This window comes from Herpailurus yagouaroundi, unplaced genomic scaffold, assembly GCF_014898765.1.
Source record: "Herpailurus yagouaroundi ecotype Mexico unplaced genomic scaffold, PumYag 213, whole genome shotgun sequence".
Taxonomy (NCBI): domain Eukaryota; kingdom Metazoa; phylum Chordata; class Mammalia; order Carnivora; family Felidae; genus Herpailurus; species Herpailurus yagouaroundi.
The window spans coordinates 12,818,610-12,839,167 of NW_024412444.1; the positions used below are offsets into that span (position 1 = coordinate 12,818,610).

At 42.9% G+C, this 20,558-nt stretch overlaps 1 protein-coding gene across 17 annotated transcripts in view; it reads left to right on the forward strand.

Moving 5' to 3' along the window:
• The window catches only part of ERC2 (ELKS/RAB6-interacting/CAST family member 2), a 939,781-nt gene that overhangs the window by 784,279 nt on the left and 134,944 nt on the right, over positions 1-20,558 (forward strand). The window contains exon 21 of one of the 17 annotated variants that reach the window (XM_040454756.1): positions 19,555-19,620. The exons of the other annotated variants lie outside the window; for them this stretch is intronic. The gene's annotated coding sequence lies outside the window, so the exon portion shown is untranslated. Of the gene's footprint in view, positions 1-19,554; positions 19,621-20,558 lie in introns of those variants that run through there. 17 annotated transcript variants of the gene reach the window in all.

Below are 20,558 nucleotides of genomic sequence, written 5' to 3' on the forward strand. Positions count from 1 at the left end.
CAGATACTGCAGATGTTCCCACAGTGGGGGCAAAATTGCCCTTGGCTGAGAACCACTGCTCTACATCCAGATGCGCTCTAAATGGGTGACCCAGGAGAATTCCTGGAATTGACTTAGAACATTATCAGAGTTTAAACATAGGCTAAAGCAATTTCATAGACTTGACAGCCATGAAGCCACCTTCTGCACTACTTGGAGGAAGCAGAGCTTTCATGTGGAGGGAGGGAAGGGAAACTAACTCTCTGAAAATGCCCATGTGTGCGTGTATTAAGATATAGAAAAAGGGAATGACAGGGTGTGCGTGGTGCATGGAAAGACAGGATGATGGCATCTGCATGGTGACATGAGAGGGCGAAGATGTTGGTGTCGAAAGGAACACACAAATCTGAGCTCTTTTGGCTCTTGCTAGTAAGTTCAGAGACTTGGTTCAAACCTCAGCTCCACCACCGATGAGCTATGTGACCTTGGGCCAGTCATTTAACCTCATAGTTTCCACTTCTTTTTCTACAAAACATAGGCGATGTTCATTTTTACCTCATGGTGTGTTAGGAGTTCCTAAAAGTGCCTGTCATGCATACTGAAAGGGCTTATTAGATGCGAATCAGTTTTCCTGGCCACTGCACTTGAGGTTGTGATGTTTAGTGGTTAAGGATCTGGACTCAGACTGCCCAAGTGTTGATCCAACATGGCCATGTGCTAGCTGTGTCATCTCGATTGAGGAGCTCAGCCTGTGTGAGACTCAGCTTCCTCAGTGCTTGTCCCTACCTCCCAGATTTGATGTGAGGAGGCTTTGAGATGATGCACGTGAAGCCTCTGCCCAGTGCATGGCATCAGCATGAGTGCCAAGATGGCACTTTCCAACTTAGGATTTATATTAGTTTGTCAGGGCTACTGTAAAAAAGTACCCCAAGCTGGGTGGCTTAAACAACAGAAATTGATTGTTCCACAGTTCTGGAAGCTAGAAGTCAAGGGGTCAGCAGGGTTGGTCCCTTCTGAGGGCTGTGACACAGAATCTCTTCCATGACTCTCCCTCAGCTTATGTGGGTTTGCTGGAAATCTGTGGCATTCCTTGGCTTAGAGATGCATCACCTGGCCTCCACCTTGATCTTTACAGAGCTGTCTCCCTGAGTGGGTATGTCTATGTCCAATATTCTCCTTTTTATAAGGATGCCAACCATGTTGGATTTGGGTTCCAATAAGTCCTCATCTTAACCACTTCTATCTGCAATGACCCTATTTTCCAATACAGTCACATTCTGAGTTACGGGGGGGAGGGGAAGGCTTAAACATACAAATTTTGAAGGCATGTGATTCAACCCATACAAGGATTCTGTGAATCTTTTTAGGGTTTCTTGTAGCTCTGAACTCCCAGGAGGGATTATTGAAGTCTGAGTAGTTTGGGGAGACCAAAAATGAACCTCTAAGAACAGGATAAAGAACTATTTTAGGAGTCAGAAAGTGTCTGTTTTGTTTTGTTTCGTTTTACTTTTAAAACTTGTTTACTTGGTTGCATCTTCTCTGTCCTGTGGGGCTAATGATGACTACCTTCACCCCTTCCCTAAAAAATTTATTCCACAGACTGAAGAAGAGAGTAGCTAGCTGTCAAGACACCTTGAAATTCTAGGGGTTCTGTCTAGGTGCATTGTTATTATCCTCACTATTTATCAGGAATAAAGGGAAATGTTGATTTCTGTGTGTATTCATCGTCTGTTAACAGGGCCTTACTTCTCCATCCCTGCTCGCCTCTCCCCATCAAACACAGACCTGCTGCTGAAGTTTTCAAAAGCTCCCTGTGTTGCAAGATTTGAGCAAACTTGATCTTCCAGGTTTAACTTAAATATTGTTTCCATTTTGAAGCCTGTCATGTGGGTGTACCACAAAGAGCATTTGGTTTTCCCCCCTGAAGCCCTGGGCCGCGGTATGTAGGCAGTAACAGAATACTAGGAAGAAAGAGAGAGCCTGAAATGGATCCTCGGGCTTTCAGCTTGTGCAGAGACAAAGCAGGATGTAAGTAAAACCATTACTTCTCCCTCCTGATCAAAGGGGAGATGGTAACCCCGCCCCTCCTCCCCACCACCCAGCAAGCAATTAACACAGCCTGGCGTCTCCTCTGGAGTGATGGGATTCAGCCCGCAGGACCAGCTCTGGCTGATCAGTGGTTGAAAGTGGGGTGCCCTGTGTGCCCAGGTTGAAAAATGCATATATTTGCAAATAGAATACATTCTAAAACTGTCCAATGAGGGAGACACACAAACCAACCTTGTTAAAGGATTACTCTTTTCATCTGCATTTGATGCAGATGTGAGATCAGAACTTGCAGCAGGACCTAAAAGTAAAAGGTTAAAATTGCAGTAGCCAAGTAGACTAGCTCCTCTTGGATTTTACAACCACCCAGAATCTTATTAAAGGCAGATTCTGATTCCTCAGTTCTGGGTGGAGCCTGAGATTCTGCATTTCTAACAGACTTTCAGGTAGGGTTGCCAGATTTAGAGAGGGAAAAAAAGATGGATGCCCAGTTAAATTTGAATTTCCTATATTTTATCTGGCAACTCTACTCCCAGGCAATGTAAATGCTGCTGGTGTGCGGACCACACTTTGAATGGCAAAGGTGTACATCATCAAAACATAAAAATTTGATGGAAACATGAAGTTGAGTTAGAGCATGAGCATCTGTTACAATTTAGAAACAAGTTGATGGCTCGCAGGATAGTCACACTACAAAATGTTGTTCAGTTGTTGGCAGAAACAAGCCAAGAACAGCAAAGAGTATGCTTACATCTCCAGAAATGGGGTTCCCTGAATTCCCCGGCTTGGAGTCCAGGGGCCAGTGTGTTTCTCATGTTCACTTTATGTATTTATTTACTTAGTCACTTCTTAAATATTGGTAAATTCCAAGTGAAGTTATGGCTATAACAGAATAAAAGAGTAAAAGTAAAAAAAAAAAAAAAGGCTTTTTAAGAGCTACAAATAATGCAGAGTTTTGTGCTTGAGACCTTGGCATGCATGACATTTCACCACATTCTGCCTCCCTTCCCAACTGGCCCTTCAGAATGAAGGGGCCACATTGACTCCTGCAGCTCAGCCCCTGACAGGTGATCTGCAGAGAAAGTGAGGGCTAGGCTTAGGTTTACTCTGACGTTTGACATGCAACTCCAAGGCTCTCTTCCTTTGAAGCTAAGGGAACAGATTCCAGCTCCTTTGAAGCTACTTGGCCACCAGAGCAGCCACTTACAGGTTTCAGGAAGGTCGGTACTGGGAGGGACTTTAACAATCATTTATTCCAGCCCCTGAACTCCACAGATGGAGGGATAGGAATTATGGAGAACTTCCTCCTCTTCTGAGCCCTTTCTTCTCAGACTACTCTGGCATGCATGTTGTGAGAGCTTTATCCTTGGGGGCTGCATAGAGTGAGAATCTGGTTTTGCAAGGGGTCTTGGTTTGTTTTATTTTAAAGTACATCAGGATTGCCTGTAGTCCAGATCTTCCTTGCCTATATTCTATAATGGAATCATTTCCCTTCTGTCCATCCATTCTTGAGATTAGGTTAAATCTGATATATATGTCCACTACAGTTTTAGTAAGCTTGACTTAATCAAAGGCAGGTAACATACTTCCCCAAATTGAATAGTGCCATGTGTTGTATTCTTCAAGTATTTATTGAGCTCCTACTATGTGCCAGGTCTGTGGAAGGCCATGTTATCTAGAAACTATCTTCTCTTGTCCAGCCTGTTTTATGCTTTACTCTACTGTAGCAATTAATAAGCATGAGATTTCCAGGAGCACCTGGGTGGCTCAGTGGGTCAAGAGTCTGACTTTGGCTCAGGTCATGATCTCATGATCTCACAGTTCATGGGTTCAAGTCCCACATTGGGCTCTGTGCTGACAACTCGGAGCCTGGAGCCTGTTTCGGATTCTGTGTCTCTCTCTCTGTCCTTCCCCTGCTCATACACTCTCTCTCTCTCAAAATAAATAAACATTAAAAATTTTTTAAACAAAAACACAAAAAATAAGCATGGAATTTCCAGCTGAAATGCTCAGAGGCTATTTGTTTTAGCACTTTGGCAGGCTTTGATTTCTGAAACATTTTCAAATAAGACCATTTCTCAAGTCCCATTTGTAGAAGTCCTACATGCCCCTACTTCTCAGCGGTAAGTCTAACCTGGTATATTTCACCAAATTTTTCTAGTCTGCAGTTAATTCATGATTCATTTCTCATTGTAAAAGATTTAAGCTATACTGAAGTAAGCAGCTTAAAACCTGAATGCCCCTTTCCCTCTACCCCCCCAACTCCACACTTATCCCCAGAAGCAGCATACACTAATCCATTGGCAGATGTGCCCTTTGTATGAATTTGCAAAATATATGTACATTTACAAAGTTCATTTCTAATACAAACTAGATCATATTATACAGATTCTTCTGTGATTTGCATTTTTCACATAAGTATGCCTTGCTAAGCTTTCCATTTAGGTACATATGAATTTACCTCATTCTTTTCGAATAGCTATAGAAATATTCCATGGAATTCTCCTGCCAAAGTTTATTTAACTAGTCACATTTGGTGGGTATTTAGATTGTTTGCCATTTTTGTTATGACAAACAAGACTGTGGTAAACAATTTTGTGTATATGTCTTTGGACATATTTGCAAGTATTTCTGTAGAATAGAAACCCAGAATTTTAATTTTCTACATCAAATGGGTTTAGTAAGCTGATGAGAATGGGATCAGTTGCCAATTGGCAAATACATTCCAACCTGGATCTCAAGTTTCTCAGCCCACGCTGTCTTGTTTGAATTAATTCCGGATTGCCCAAGAGTCTCCTATGTTTGGACACTGCTGGCTGACATTTGAAAGCTGGAGTTGAGCATTGTAGACTAAAAACCTTAGAGCGACAATATTTAAATACCTTAAAATAGTATGTATTTTATTGGGCAGAAAATGGAAAAGAGAAGAATAAAGGGAGTTTCCTTGATAAATGGATTTAAAACTCCATATTGAACAGAATAGTTAGTCTCTTGGGCAAGGAGGTCAGTTATTCTTTTTGAAAAGAACTTCTTCATGTTTTTCTTCCTAGTTGAGCCAACTTCACAAAACATCCAGAACTAAACACCTAGTGTGTGTGCTGTGTTGACATGGATTTTGAAGCAGATTTTAAAGTAAAACTAACAGGGTGTGGTAAGCAAAATCCATAGACATCTCCCCAAGACTCCCACTCTTGGCTATTCAGTCAAACACTAATGCAGACACTGGGTGAAGGCACTTTGCAGATGGAACTAAGGTAACTAGTCAGCTGATCTTGAATAAGGGATGTATCCTGGGTCATCCAGGTGGACCCAGTGCAATGACACAGGGCCTTAAAGTAAGTAGAAGAGAAAAGCAGAAGAATCAGAGAAATATAGTGGAAGAAGAAAGAGAAAGGAAAGGTGAGGCAGAAGGAGAAGTCAGAGGTATGAGAGATTTTGAAGATGGAGGGAATGGGCGATGAGCCATAGAATACAGGAGGCCTCTAGAAGCTAAGTATGACTCCTAGCAGACAGCCACCAAGGAAAGTCCTGCAACTACATGGAACTGAATACTGCCAAGGATTTGAATGAGCTTGAAAGTAGATTAATGCCAGACCTCTAGAGAAGACAGCAGCTTTACCAACATCTTGATTTTGGTCTTGGGAGACCCAGAACAGACAGGTAATAAGTGGATTTTTTAATCTGCTAAATATACAGTAATGTGTCATGACAACAATAAAAAATGAATACAGGGATTGAACCAATGTCTATGTGTTGGGCATAGCAGAAATAGACCCATAGGGCAGGCTGGTGTTTCTTATTTCCTAACATCTGAAGCAGGGCAGGGTCCAGTGTTAGAATATGAAGATTAGCTCGCATTTTCTAAATGCTTACATGTGATAGGTGCGAGGTGTTCTGCGTGCATTCCCTACCTTGTTCTTTACAAATGGCCCTGCAAGAGTTGGTGCGTACAGTTTTATAGATGAGATAACTGGGCCTCAGAGAGGTTATGTACCTGGGAAGGAATCACGCGGCTTCTAAATGACAGGGCTGGACTCAACCCCTTATCTGTGGGACATCACACCCAAATGTACACACACGAACACTGTATTTCACAGTGGTGTATACCACCACCACCCCTGCAATTAATATGCTTCCATAGGCAAAATCACTAATATTTAAACTCTTGCTAAACATTCACATCCAGGAATGCCTTTTGTCACATAAAACCCCTTGACCTTGTTTTAATGCCCTTGGAATACTACACCGTCATATGCTGAGCAAGGAGGAAAAAAAAATCAAAGTTGGATGATCAAGGAAACAAACTCCTGCCCATCCCCCACACCCAGACTCTTGAAGCCAAAGCACAGTGCACACTCTTATATTTCTCTTCAAATCCTTGGAGGTCCACTTACTCTAGATTGTGTTAAAGATTGTGCTCTCTTTCCTGCACCAGGCACTCAATTCTAGAGGTGAAAGTTGTGATGGAGACATTTTTATACCTTGAACATAAACATCAGGAGCCAAAAGGAGTATCAAGTGAAACAAATGTGGGGCATAACTGACATTTTATCTCAGGGTGGGGGGGGGGGAGTACGCTGATTTGATCTCAGTTGTCTGTGCAGAAAGTGTGACCTCAAATTCAGCTAATGGAAAGTCTGAGCATGCAAGACCCCTCGCGTTCGTTCCATCACATATTTAAACACTTAACACATATGAACTGAGCTTCTCTCATGTGCCAGTTTGCACTGGAAGCTGAGGGTACAGTGATCAATAAGGCAACCTCCATATTCATGAATCTTCCAGGCTAGAGAAAGAATGGATAAGCAAGTAATTGCAGGCTGGTACAAAAGGTGCTGAGATGGAGGAGGTACCGGATGCCATGAGAACATATGGAAAAGGTGCCAAATCCAGATTTAGAAACCAGAAAGAGTGGCCTCTAAATGGGAGCCTAAAGGAAAGGTAGAAGGCAGCCAGGAAAATATGGGGTAGAGGGGAATGTTCCAAATAAAAGGAATATCATAATATAGATCTGATCTAGAAACATACACATATATTCATAAATATATCTGGAGTATAGGCAGCAAAGAGTCAGAATGGCAAAGGATGATGAGGCTGAAGATATCAGCAAGGACTGAAGTCAGAAAGACTTTCTACTATTTATCAAGTGTGAACTTTATTATAAGGGAAACCATTGAAAGAAAAAGCTGAGCAGAGACATAATCAGAAGGATATCATAATCATAATCATAATTAGATGATTAGATGATTAATTATGACATAATCATAATTAGAAGGATCCCTCTGATGGAATGGTCAAGAATGGATGGAGGAGAGCGAGTGGATACAGGGATACTGTTCGGCAGCTAGAGAAGTGTGGTATGTATAAAGGAAGGGTAGGATTAGAGATGGAGAGAGGCAGCTGGATTCCAGAGATATCTGGGAGGGAGAGCCAACAGTATTTGGTTGTGGACGGGAGGGAGTCTAGGATGACAGCCAGGCCTGACTTGGCTAAATCGTCATCCAAGTATCGTTCTGGGCTGACACGCCAGAGTGTCTGTGGAGGTGAGATGGGGTTATAATTTGTAATTTGTGGAAGGCCTGGGGAGTAGGGGATCAGCCTGGAAGCACATCTTTCTGCTGCGTTGAGGCAGCCAAGCGCACCCCTATGGATGGGCAACTTGGGGCTTTCAGAACAGGTGACTCCTGTTGGCTGTTTTGAGTATGCTGACCAAAGAACAAAAGTTTGCTTTTGTCCCAATCCCTTACTAAACAGGAAATGATACACAGTTTGAAATGTTCACTTTTTTCCCTGTGTCCTTGTTTTCTGCAGGGAAGAGTGGCTTTTCTGTTGAAGGTGGTAGGTGCAGGTTGCTCTGTGTGTTTGGAGAAGGGTCAGTGCAGCTATAAACTTCCCACCCCATATGCCCTGAGGTGCTGTGATGTCTTGACAGGTGTCCTGACACTTGGCTTTAACTTGTCATGTCAGGGCTGCCAGTCAGCTGGGACTGGATCCTGAGAAAAGCCTGTGGGTTTGGGACTTAGCAGCACTTGCTTGGTTAAACACCTGTGTGGCTGCTATGACCGACTCCCCCCACCCCCCCACCCCATGGCTAAGCCTTGTCTCAGGCTGATAAGTCAGGTTACTCAGATCCACTTACATGGTGATGGTCTTTCCATCCTCTTCTTTTTACTGTAACCGCAACAGGGGAGAGAGATTTTGCATGAGCAACTGTGTGAAATTCATTCAGTGCCTGCTACTGCCTGCAGTGTATGGCTACTAAGCACTGCTTTGGTTTGCCCATAATCTGTCTCCCCCACATCCCCCTCTTCTGATACCAGCAGCCCACACTGTGTTGGGTATGGGCACATGACTCAAGTCAGCCAATCAGAATCCTCTGCCCCCAGACTCCCATCACTCCCCAAGGGAGCCATCCCTTGGGCCATAGTGATTGGTTCAGGGATGGGCACGTGACCCAAGCAGACCAATGAGTCTCAGTACTGAAAAAAGAAGTGCCAAGCTGGTATGTTGATGTTTGGGGTACCCAGAAAGCAGAGTGAGTGGTGGAGAGAGAGAGGAAGTGACAGATCCCTGGAAACATTAATAGGGCAGTGGGGGAGTGGGACAGGGATGGGAAGGCAGCCAATAAAGGGAATCACCACTATGAGGAACTGGTGACTCTTAGGAGCTTAATCCCGCGGGGAACCTCTGGGAGCCAGTATAGGACACAGAACTCAGAGACCTACCTAGGGAAGGAGGGTGAGAGAGCTGGGGTATGTATATACTCTCTCCCATCAGTCACTGGCTGAGGGCTGCTCCTCCAGGGCATCAATACCTTCACACTCCTCACCTGCCACAAGCCTGTGTAGGGTGGGCCTTGGGGGGGGCTGTAGATGTCCTCAGGCAAAGGCAGACTAGCATCAGCAGTTGGACACAGACAGTGTCAGCAGGAGAAGGGCCGAAGGAAGCAGTCAGCATTAGCCACTGCATTAGCAAGTGTTCAAGAGACCCTTTAAAACATTCCATCTGCCCCAGTGATGAGGGGTGAATGGCAAAAGCCCTCAGACTGGCTTCATTTGTCCTGTCAGATGAGGCTTCCAACACATGCCTCTGGTCTCCTGCTTGTGCCAAAGCAGGAGTTGAGGCTGGAAAGAGATGTAAGTGAGCTCCTAACAGGAATGCCCGCTGGCCGTGCTTGCCTCTGAGGCTCTGCCTGTCAATTACAGAAAGATCTGCAAGATTCCATTCTCCTCCATTATCTTCCACTGGGGTCTCCAGTGGCAACTCTGCAACCGTTTTCTGCAGAGTGGTTCAAATTGTTTTATATCTCCTTAGCTGCCAAGTACAATGTCATAAGCAATAAATAAATAAATTGGCCTACATGGAAAGCATATTTTGTCCAGATGCGTCCTTGAAACTTCAGCCCTGAAACATGAAAGTCAGATTGGAAACCGCGTTCTCAAAGCTCGGGGGAAGTAGGCTCACGCAGAAAAGCCATCTGATTGGCAGCTGCTGCCACCCGGCACCTGATGTGTGTCCTGCAGATCGGCTGGGCAGCGCACCTTCTGAAAAACCAAGCATGCGAGCTTTTCACACCAGAGCTAGCATAGGTGGGCCAGTTGGACAGGCCAAGAGCAAAGGGGGTACTCGAGCCTAGAGGTTGCTTGACTGGAGGAGCTGAGATCTGTGCATTCCTTTAATATCCTCTTGACCAGCTGGCTTGGAGTAAGCCTTCCTCATCAAGATGACTAGTTCAGCACCCTTGTCTGGGGTGCTAGCAGTTCCTGGCAACTTTGCCCTTGCTGCATGCAGAGGGTAAGGCCATGAGGACATGCAGCCAGGAAGAGGATGAAAAGGAGGGAGACCTGAGTAGCTGAAGAATCACACAGAAAGATGCTCGGGGCATTTTAGCTGATTTCGCCAGCCCTGGTATTCTGAGATGGTGTGGGCTTTCCAAGACAGAGAGGGGCTAGCAGGTAGATGACCTGGGAGAGCAGATGTGGCCTCAATGGCAGGAACCACCATGGAGAGCACACCAGTGGTGACCTGGGCTGCCTGTGTCAGCTGGCTGGGAGCGCTTTTAAATGTCATCTTTATTGCTATTTAAATTAAAAATACATGCTCATAAAAAGTTAGACATACCAGAAATGCTTGAAGTGAAAAGTGGAAGTTCCCTCATCAACATCCCTAAATCCACTGACTCTGTGCCCTTCCAGAGATTCTTATAGACTTATGCATGCACACACACACACGCACACACACACACACACACACGTGCACACACACACACATTTTCATAAGAAATGAGTTTGTATTATGTAAATTATTGTATAACTCCCTGATTTGCACTTCATGTAGTTTGGACATCTTTCCACATCAGTATTATCTTTGTCATTGTTTTATGGTGCTCTTTTGACAGATTACAATAACTTGTTACAATTTTCAAGATGACTTCTCATATTTCTTCCTACATTTTCAGGCTGTGATAAATAACCAAAAATGTTACTTGCTGGTCTGTCATCATTATTACTGGTAGGCATAATCTTTTATTATCTTACCTGTTGAATTCAATAGAATTTAGGTGAATGATAGAGGAATTCATTAAAAAATAACTATAGAAATAGTGATTTTGGATGTATACATATACATGGGACATATGTGTATAAAGTGTAATCAATTTCAGGAGAGATAATTGAGTAAAACTAAAGACATCCTTCTGAACTGAAACTAAAGAAGTGTTTTTCAAACCTGAGTTTATACCTTTTTTTAAATAAATTCCTTTACCCACCCCCCGAGATTTAACTTTAGACTCCTATGTATTCCTTAACTGGTAGCCCAGCTTGGTAGCTAAGTGTGAGGCTACCACAGGATGCTAAGATGCTTAAGAACATAGGCTGTGGACTCAAATCCAATCCCAGTGCTTTCCAGTATTATAGTCTTAGTGTGCTTAATTCTCTCTGTGCCTCACTTTCCTCATTTCTGAGCAAAATGATGACATGTGCTTCCTAAGGTGATTGAGAGGACTAAAGGAGAGAAGGTCCATGAAGCCCTTACTTGGCACTAAGTACCTGCCCAGCAAATAGGCGTTATTAATACTATGAAGAGGAGTGTGGTCATCACCAGACAGCTGACATCTGTCAGGTGTGTATGCCTCATGAGGTACATGAGATATGCATACTGTAAATATCCGCCTTTATAGATGCTCATTTTCTTCTCCCAGCTGGGTAGTTGAGAAAGAATCATGGAAAATAAAATGAGCATAAAATGCTTTTTAAAGTCAATAGTCAACTAAAACTATTCCAAAATGCCTTGGAGGTTGTCGCAAACCATCATCTGTCCTAGACCAGAAACAGAACCTGAGTTCCAGTTGTAGATAATAAATAAACAGAGTGCACTGCCCTTTACAATAAGTGGCTATTTTTTTAACCCATGCAGATGTGTCCTATTTACATTGAAGCTGTCATACAAATTAGCAAAGGTCCATGGAATCTGAAAGAAGGCAGGCTCCAGGCCCTGAAATGTTCACAGGAATGGAAAATGGCTTATCCCCACTCTTCATTGCTCTGGTGTCCCAGTCCTAGTAGGGAATGGCTGGGAAGAACTGCAGAGCTTTTCCAGGCCAGCAGAAATGTTTGCTGACCAAGCAGGCTTTGAAGCTCATCTGCAGGGCTGGGTAGAATGAAATGCAATAGGGTTTGGAGCTTTGGAGCTGCTGTGATTCTGACTTTTTTGCAATCTGTGGGAAGTCCTGAACGCTTAGCAAATTTGTAAGTCCCCTCATTTGGGACAAGCTTGTGCATGGCAGATGCAGTCTGAATTAAAACACCAATTAGAGCACAATGGATGACTTGGGGTGTTTTTTTTAACATAACATTTTTCTTAGCAAAATGCTTGTTTGCCTACCCTTATCAGACATGGCCCTTATCACATCACATGTATGGGCTGTTTAGAGGGAGAATATGGAGGACTGAGCCACAAAGGCAAAGCAAGTAAGGACTAGGAGGGTGTTCAGATTTCAGGCTTTTCAACCCCTTCCCCTCTAATAACAAGATAGCAAAGGTTCAGGGAGGTGAATGGGCCAGCTCAAGCAAGGCCTGAGAGTAGAACCCAAGATACAAGGCTCCCACTAAATGCTCCTTCCACTAGACCACGTGGCTTCCAGATGATCTTTCTCTTGGGGGACACACACACAGACACGGAGTTGTAAACAGTTTAAACGTAGGCTTTAAAACTCCTCTGGCTTATCTTTCCTGGAGAGGAAGCAAACCCTTGATTGTGCGAATACAGAGATGTTTGGGTTCTAGAAGAGCGATTCATTAATTCTCTAAGCACTGTGGAGGACCTGCAGGAGGCCTAGGACTTACAGGACGACACACTGGTCCCTGCCCTCAAAGCAGATGTGTGCCCTGAAAGCAGAGAGGACAGAGTTGCATTCATTGTCCTCTGAGAGGCAAGCAAAAAGGGCTTTGGGAAAACAAAGCAGGTAGCTTTTCAGTTCTGCCTGAGAATTCAGACAGTTTTATTTCACCTGCATCTTAAAAGGGCAAGCCATCTTTTTCTTGGCAAAGAATCCATCCATTCATTCACTTCACTCCACTTCACTTCACTTCACTTCACTGAAATTTACCAACCACCTTCTTTTTGCCAGTCTTTGTGCCTAAACAAGCAGTAGTATAGAGCAATAAACAAACAATACTCTGCCCTCAAGGGTTTTACATTCTCTTGGGAGGAGTCAGAAATTAAGCAGGTAATTCATAAGGGTGAGGATGCTGCCTCAGATAAAATTGTCCAAAAGGCTGATGGAGGAATGTGACACCGGAGCTGAGGGAGCCAGCAGCAGGAAGCCAGGGTGGAAGTGATCAGGTGGGAAAGGGAAGGTGGTAAGAGATGATACTGGAGAGGCAGGCAGTAGCTAAGTACACAGGTAAGTACGTAGGTATGCAGACCAGCGAAAGTAGGCTGAGTGTTCTTCCTGGACAACTAGAGAGTCTTGGGAGGATTTTGAGCAGGGGATGCTGTGCTATGTGAGGAGGCAGAGAAGCATAACAATCACCAAGGGTGGGGAGGGGGGTAAGAGTTGCAATGGTAGATTTGGGGCTCCCCAGAACACCATGTAGTCAACCTGGATTCTACCAAGAATTTCTTCTCTGGAATCACAAATAGAACTCAAAGATAATCCTTTTGTTTCTCAATGAGGAAACTGAGGCTCTGTGACTCAGTGCATGTGGCCAGCTCTGGCAGTGGACAGCCTGGGATACTGAATCCTGTGATTTTCCCCTGCTTCCTTACCCACCTGCATGTCTTCCAAAAACTGGGATTTACAATCTGTTCCCTGCCGGACATTTCAGAGTGAGCTTTTAAGATTTGTTGTTAGCAGTGTGTTATAAGGCAGTCACTTTGAATGACTTCTGCTTGACAGGAATGTCAGCATCGTCACCACCTACTTAGAGGAGCAGTGGCACATACCAGGGGTGTCCTGGCTCCATGGAGAAAGGAGGAGGAAGGCAAAGACTTCTTCACCAGAACTAGAAATCAGATTTAGCTCTTCTCTGACTGTGTGGTTTGACGTTGAGAAAGCCTCTTCTTCACTGTAGACCTGCACTCCTCCTTTATATATGAAATGAGAGGATTGGGACATAGGTATTGTTAAATAACTATTTTGAATAATTTTGAACTAAACTAAGCTAAGCAGATTGTTGCAGGACTTCTCAGAGCCTTTACTATGCTAATGAGCACTCAGACTCTAAGAGGGAGGTATAGTCTGACGCATGTCACAAATGTACTTATGTATGTGGCCCTGGAATGCTTTTGAGGAGGACACCTTGTAGAACTTGTGTTCCTCAGGACATTCTCAGGGAGCTGGCCTTTCAGATGAGCCTGAAGTTCTGAGATATTAGAGATGAAAGGGAGCCTCCATTCATGTCCTTGCTCAGCCTTCTTCAACAACACAGAGCAACAAGTTGTTCAGTGTCTTGGCAGTATGTGTCCCCTCCCCACCCCACTTTCACCCCCTCTCTTCTTCCTCCCTCCAGTGACCCACAAAGGCTATCTTCTGAAGGAGCATAACAGCAGAAACAGCTTCTCTCCTTTTGACCTACTGGGAGCCCTTTGTATGCTCCAGCCCCTTAGAAGGTGCCCAGACAGCAGCAGCCACGTCTCTACACCTAGGCAGTGGGATAGTGATATCCTTTTTTGGTAGAGAAACTCTAGGTCCAGTGGTCTCTCTTTCTCTCTGGAGCTTTCTCTGAAACTTTCCCTAAGGACTTATTTACTTTTTACATTATATCTTGTTACTACTAGGTAAGCTTTTTCTGCTTGTCAACACCATGCAAGGTGCCGTAGGAGGCAACAGCCTGTGTAAGAGATCTTTGATGACTCTGACATGACTGCCATCCTCATCCTAATGTTTGCTATTTGTTGAGCACTTACTGTGCTCCAGGAAGTATGTAAAGATCTTTATCTGGAACTAACTCATAGTCTTCTAGCAGCAGCCCTATGAGGTGTGGGCACTGTTATCATTTCTACTGTACAGGTGAGGATACTGAAGTTTGGTCAGGTAACTCCCCCCAAAGTCTCACAGCCAGTACATGTGAGGGCTGGAAGTCCCACCCAAGTCTGTCTTCCAAGTCCGTGCATATGACTGACGCACTGCATTGCTTTGTTAATATTTGAGTGAATGAAAGGTGAATGAACAAACGAACAAGTAAATGAATGAGCACGTTGGGAAAAGATACCCCCCACACACAATCTACCCCCCCAGCTTCAGGAGATCTGCCTGGACATGTGGCAAAGCAGCCAAGCCCCTTTTGAGCCACCATCTTCTTAAGGCCACGTTGTCTGTCACTGTCCTGCCACCCCCTGCCACTGGGGGACCAGTGGGCACTACCTTACTGTGGGGCGTGGCAGCTTCCTGCCAGCAGCCACCTGAGATGTCCCAGCAGCAGCCCACATCTACTCCACCCAACAGAGGGCACACACACCCGGGGTGGGGGAGCTGCCTCAACTGGGTCTCAGTCATCTGTGCTTTTTTTGGCCTGCTGGGTTTTCGGCTGCCATTGCTGAATTTCTCACCAAGAGGAGGGCAGCTGTTCTGGGATTGAAACATGAAGAAAGATGGGCTGAGATCAGATAAGCATCCCTACCCAAGCGGACGTACCTCCCAATTTGCAGGCTTTTGTTATATTACTAGCAGTCAAGGAATGTTGAAATGGAGCTCTAGCCTTGATCTGAATTATAATCTCTGAAGCTATGTTTAAGTCTACCTAAAGATATTTCAATTTGCTATCTCTCTTTTTTCCCTCCTCTCCTTGGCTGAGAGCACACTTGTATCCCTGCAGAACACAGAAAGCTGGGACATATTTCTTAATGTTTTACATTACAGTTGTAAGTACTTCTTATCCTTTGATAATCATACTTTAACTTTTAGTCCACGTACTTGTGGGTGTGCCTGCGTCTGTGTTGTATATAAGTTCACATTTATATGAACGGCATTAGCTCCTTTTATCTTTTTTTCCCCCAAAGCCATACTTGTAAGACTACATTCAGCAGTGGATTAATCCCTAAATAACTTAGTTCAGCTTTCGCAGCTGTTGCCAAACAGGCTCTCTCCCCGACAGTATAGACTGTGTGGTGGTTATAATTAAAAGTCTTCGGGGGGGGGGGGGGGCGGTGGTGACACAGGGAATGAGAACTGGGCAAGGAGGTCACCACAAACTAGTGAGAACTGTGGACAGAAGAGCCCACGGAGGACTTTTGTTGGAGGAGGACAGACTTGGGATGAGGGAGGTTGGGTTTTTGTCCCTTCAGCAATTGGCCAGTGATTTGCTGAGGGAGTGGACAAGCTGGGGCAGCCTCTGCATGCGTGTGTCTAAGTGCGGGTGGGTATCAGTGTGTGTTTGTGGGTGTGACTGTGGGAGTGGATGTGTATGTATTAAATGGAGGAGAGAGCATATCTTTTAAGACACTAGGTTTTGGTATTAGATTTTGTTTGAAATATCATTTATCCTTTATCACCTCCATGCCCTTCAGCAAACTGCTTATAATTGGCCTCCTTGTGGCTCAGTTTCTTTATGTGAAAATGGGAACTCATTCATTATTCAACAAATATTGATTGGGTGCCTGCTGTATTTCAGGCACTGTTCTAGGCATCAGGGATGCAACAATAAACAAAAAGAGAAAAATACTTGCCTATATGGAACTTTCATTCTACAGAAGAATAAAAAACCCATACAGGGAGGGTTATTATAAGGATTAAAATAGAATATGTATTATAAAATGCCTCACAGTGTCTCGCACATCATAAGATGTTGGTTAAAAAATGAGCAAATATTAATATCATTATTCTTTGGGTTATATTTATAAAGTAACACTCCTCCCACCTCCACCAAAAAAAAAAAAAAACCCAAGTCATGAGTCTGAATACCACCAGTTTTATTTTACATACTGACTTTTCTTGGGGAAGCAACACAAGAGTACTTTGGGAAAAGATGTTCTCTACATGTTTTGTTAGTTCAGTCAAAACAGCCCATCTTTGCACCAGACATCTTGAAGGATAAAGGTGCTCCTCGAATGGACTTCAGTCAAGGAAGATCAGCTCTCAGGTGACAACACAGACACAACGAACTAGAACAATGCAGAAAGGAATGCATGAAGGGGGTGGGTTAAGAATTGCAGGGCAATTACTTTCTGCAAACTGATATGTGAGAAGAGAACACAGGCACACCTTATTATCCAGAAACACAATAAGCAAAAATTCACTATAACACAATTGCAGAATAGGCAACCCCCTATGTAAAAATGAGTTGTTATTAACAAAGTCGGGGAGGCGGGGGGTTTGTGAAATTGGTTTGGAATGTGGGCCTCATTTTCTACTAGACAGGAGTTCATGGACCGATCCTGAAGGGGTTTATATAACATACACTTGCCTGAAATGTATTCTTTCTCCCTCATCGGTCACTATGCACAACATGGCTTTTATGGGAGAAAGCATTGAAAAGGCCTTTTTGTCCCTTCACCAACTTGGTACCAGTTTCTACTAACTATCCAGGGGTTTTCCTTAAATTCCCTTTATCTAAAAATTTACTCTCTGAAGCTGGTGGTTCAAAGATTGTAGGAAAGCCAAAGTTGCCATGACATTAAAACATTCATGAAATAATTGACCACTTATCAAATTAGGCTCATTTAGACATCTTCCCCCATTTAATGCTGGGCCTCCCACTGTGTTGAGAGTCAGCTCTTTGTACATCTGTCTTTTCTGGATTATCCAGTATCCAAGAGTACAGTGAAAATAGATTATATATCATATGAAAAATGAAAAGCAAATTTCTCAAAAGACACAAGATTTTATCAAGTTGATGAAAGTGATGTTGGAAACCAAGTTTGTGTCACAAGCAAATTTAGTAACAAATGAAGATAATTTCTTATCAGTTTAAAAAAGGAAAAGTCAGTAAGCATGATCACAGCCCAGGGGCTTCCCAGTGAGTGACTGGATGTTAGAGGCTTATAATAGATCCTTGGGAAAATGGTAAAAGTCTGGAATATGTTTGTGAATGCCACCCTCTTTATAACTGTGCTCATGGAAGTATAAAGGATGTCACATCATGTACTCGTACAACCTGGTTAGGAAAAGAAATAGGCCAAATAAAAATCCACATATTTTACTTTTTGTTCTTTATGCAAACTAGTGAGTTGTTGGCATTGTAAGCTAAATTTTATAAAAAATAAGATATATGTAGTAATTTCTAAAAATTTTAGCCTCCGTTTTAAAGATAAAATGCCAGGGCACCTGGGTGGCTTAGTCAGTTGAGTGTCCAACTCTTGGCTTTGGCTCGGATCGTGATCCCAGGATCGTGATCCCAAGATCGTGATCCCAAGATCGTGAGACGGAGCCCTGCATCAGGCTCTGCGCTGAACATGGAGCCTGTCTGAGATTCGTTCTCATTCTCTCTCTCTCTCTCTCTATAAAAAAAAAAAAGAAAAGAAAAAGAAAAAAAAAAAAAAGATAAAGTACCAAATCTCTTCCCCACTATTACTATTTACTATGAAATTTTGGTCTCTGTCAAAGGGATAGTTTCTTCCAGGTCCCAGTTTTCCTCCATAAAGGAGAACCTGGTATATTTGCATGGGGGAGATTCGCTCTAGATAACCACTGTTTATGCACTCAGAATTAGATTAGGGGCAGTGGGCAACATGGGAGCAAGGTATACATTGGTCTATCTCTTTATCTATATAGGCATACTTAACCTTTACAAGGTCATGGACCCCTTGGATGGAAAACATAATAACTGAGGATTGTCTTTCTAGAAAATCCACAGGCACAAAATAAATTTCAAGGGATTCACCTACCTTCTTGATGCCTACCATGGATCATAGATACTAGGTCATAGATTTAATAGCCTTGGTCTACACCCCATGTCCCGGTCATGTATTATTTCTCTCTCTCTCTCTCTCTCTGTCTCTCTCTCTCTCTCTCTCTCTCTCTCTCTCTCTCACACACACACACACACACACACACACACACACACACCCCTACTAAGTGCCAGAACACTTTATATATTTTATCTTGGACTTGCTGACAGTCTTCCCATGGAGTATGATATTGTCCTAACTTTAACACACACACAAACTGAGCCTTGAGAAAAGTTCAGTAACTTGCTCCAGGTCATAGTAAGTGACTAGTCTTGCATTTCAAACATCAGCATTTTCTAAGGTCCAAGCCCTCACATTTCCTATAATATTAGGTCAGCCCTGTGTGTTCACATACTACACTAATTATTTCCTTAATAAGTAACTTTTACAAAGCTGTTTTTCTTTACCACACAAGAAATGCATGTTTGTTGTAGAACAGTTAAATGTTCTAACTCCTAACTTTAGAAGTGCTACTCATTCTCTTTATGTTCATTTTAAATTGAAGAAACAGGAGGTGTTATTATTCCTCTCATTTTTACAGATGGTAAAATAGAGGTACTTGGGACTTCAGTGGCCTGCCAAGATCAACCAGCCTATTGGCAGCTCACTGATGCTGCAACTGAAATTGCCTGGCCCAGACCTGAGCCTGCATGTGGGCTCCTGCTGCTCTCTCTCCCTCTGACCTACTTCGGGCATCTCTTTGACCCCCCTTCATCCTGGCCCCAGAGGCTCCTTATCATTATATCTCTGTGGTCACTTATTAGCCCACTCCAGCATCCAAACGTCTAGAGGACATTTGTGAATTCACCTCTCATTATTTTCTCTGTGTATCCTGAAACCCAGAGACCTAATGTTTATAGTGAAAACTGGTTTGCATTTATAATTCAGAGTCTCAATTTTATTTAAAGTTTATTTATTTTGAGAGAGAGAGAGAAAGTATGAGTAGGGGAGGGGAAGAGAGAGAGGGAGAGAGAAAGAGAGAATCCCAAGCAGGCTCCACATAGTCAGCACAGAGCCTGATGCAGGGCTCGAACTCTCAAACCATCAGGTCGTGACCTGAGCCACCCAGACTTGGATGGGAGTCTCAATTTTATTTAAAATTCAATACTTACTTTTCTCTAAATATTTTCTCTTCAACATTAGATGCTGACTAAAGTCTAATTTTACTACAAATGGAAGCCACCAATTTATACAAAGATACATTCATCCAGTAATACGTTGAAAGGTAATGAGAAAATAATCATAGCAATAAAGTTGACCCTGTGCCAGATACCCTATTGAGTGTTTTATGTGTATCAACTTGTTTAATCTTTGCGACAACCCTGTGAGGTAGGAATTATTGTTATCCTCATTTTGCAGGTAAAAAAAAAAAAAAAAACCTGAAGCACAGAGAGTTTGAGTCACTTGCCCAAGACTGTAACACTAATATTGTATTTACCAGACTTCTGTATTCACATGATGATAATTGGTGCTCATAATGATTACCTCGAGGCAGAATACAATTTTGAAAAATCTCAGTCATGAAGGAAATAGCAATATCAAGGAAGTATTTGAGGTAATATTAGGTTGGCTTTTTATTTATAAAAAGAAAAGTTGTATTCTAGGTCTATGATAATTGCTAATCTCAAGTTTTACTTTGGTAATACTCTCTCTGATGTCTCTCCAATAACACTCCTTTAATCAAAACACCTTGATCGTATTGAAAAATAGTTTATTGTATAAATATACATATAATTTTGAATTCTGTGTTGACCTAACAAAAATTTAAGGAGAAATTAACATTTTAACTTCACAAGGATAAAATCTTTTAAAGTAAAGTTACTTTGGGGAAAAATACATTTTTAACAGCTTTTCTTGACAAGGTAAGTAGTAGGAGAAAAAAAGGGACAGGATTAAGAAGGAAGGTTCCTGTGCTGTGAAGAATAGTGACCTATCCAGGCTATGTGAATCTAAAAGGAATATGTAGTAGTCAGTAATCTTGTGTCAATTCAAACTACTTTTTAAAAGAGGAGAATAGGAATATATTGACCCTTGTATCTGAAAAGTCAAGATATGATGTTTTCAGGTATGGCTGGATTCAGGGGATTAAAACAAAATCATTAGGACTCTGTCTGTCATCATCTCTTGGTTTTGCTTTCCTCTAGTGA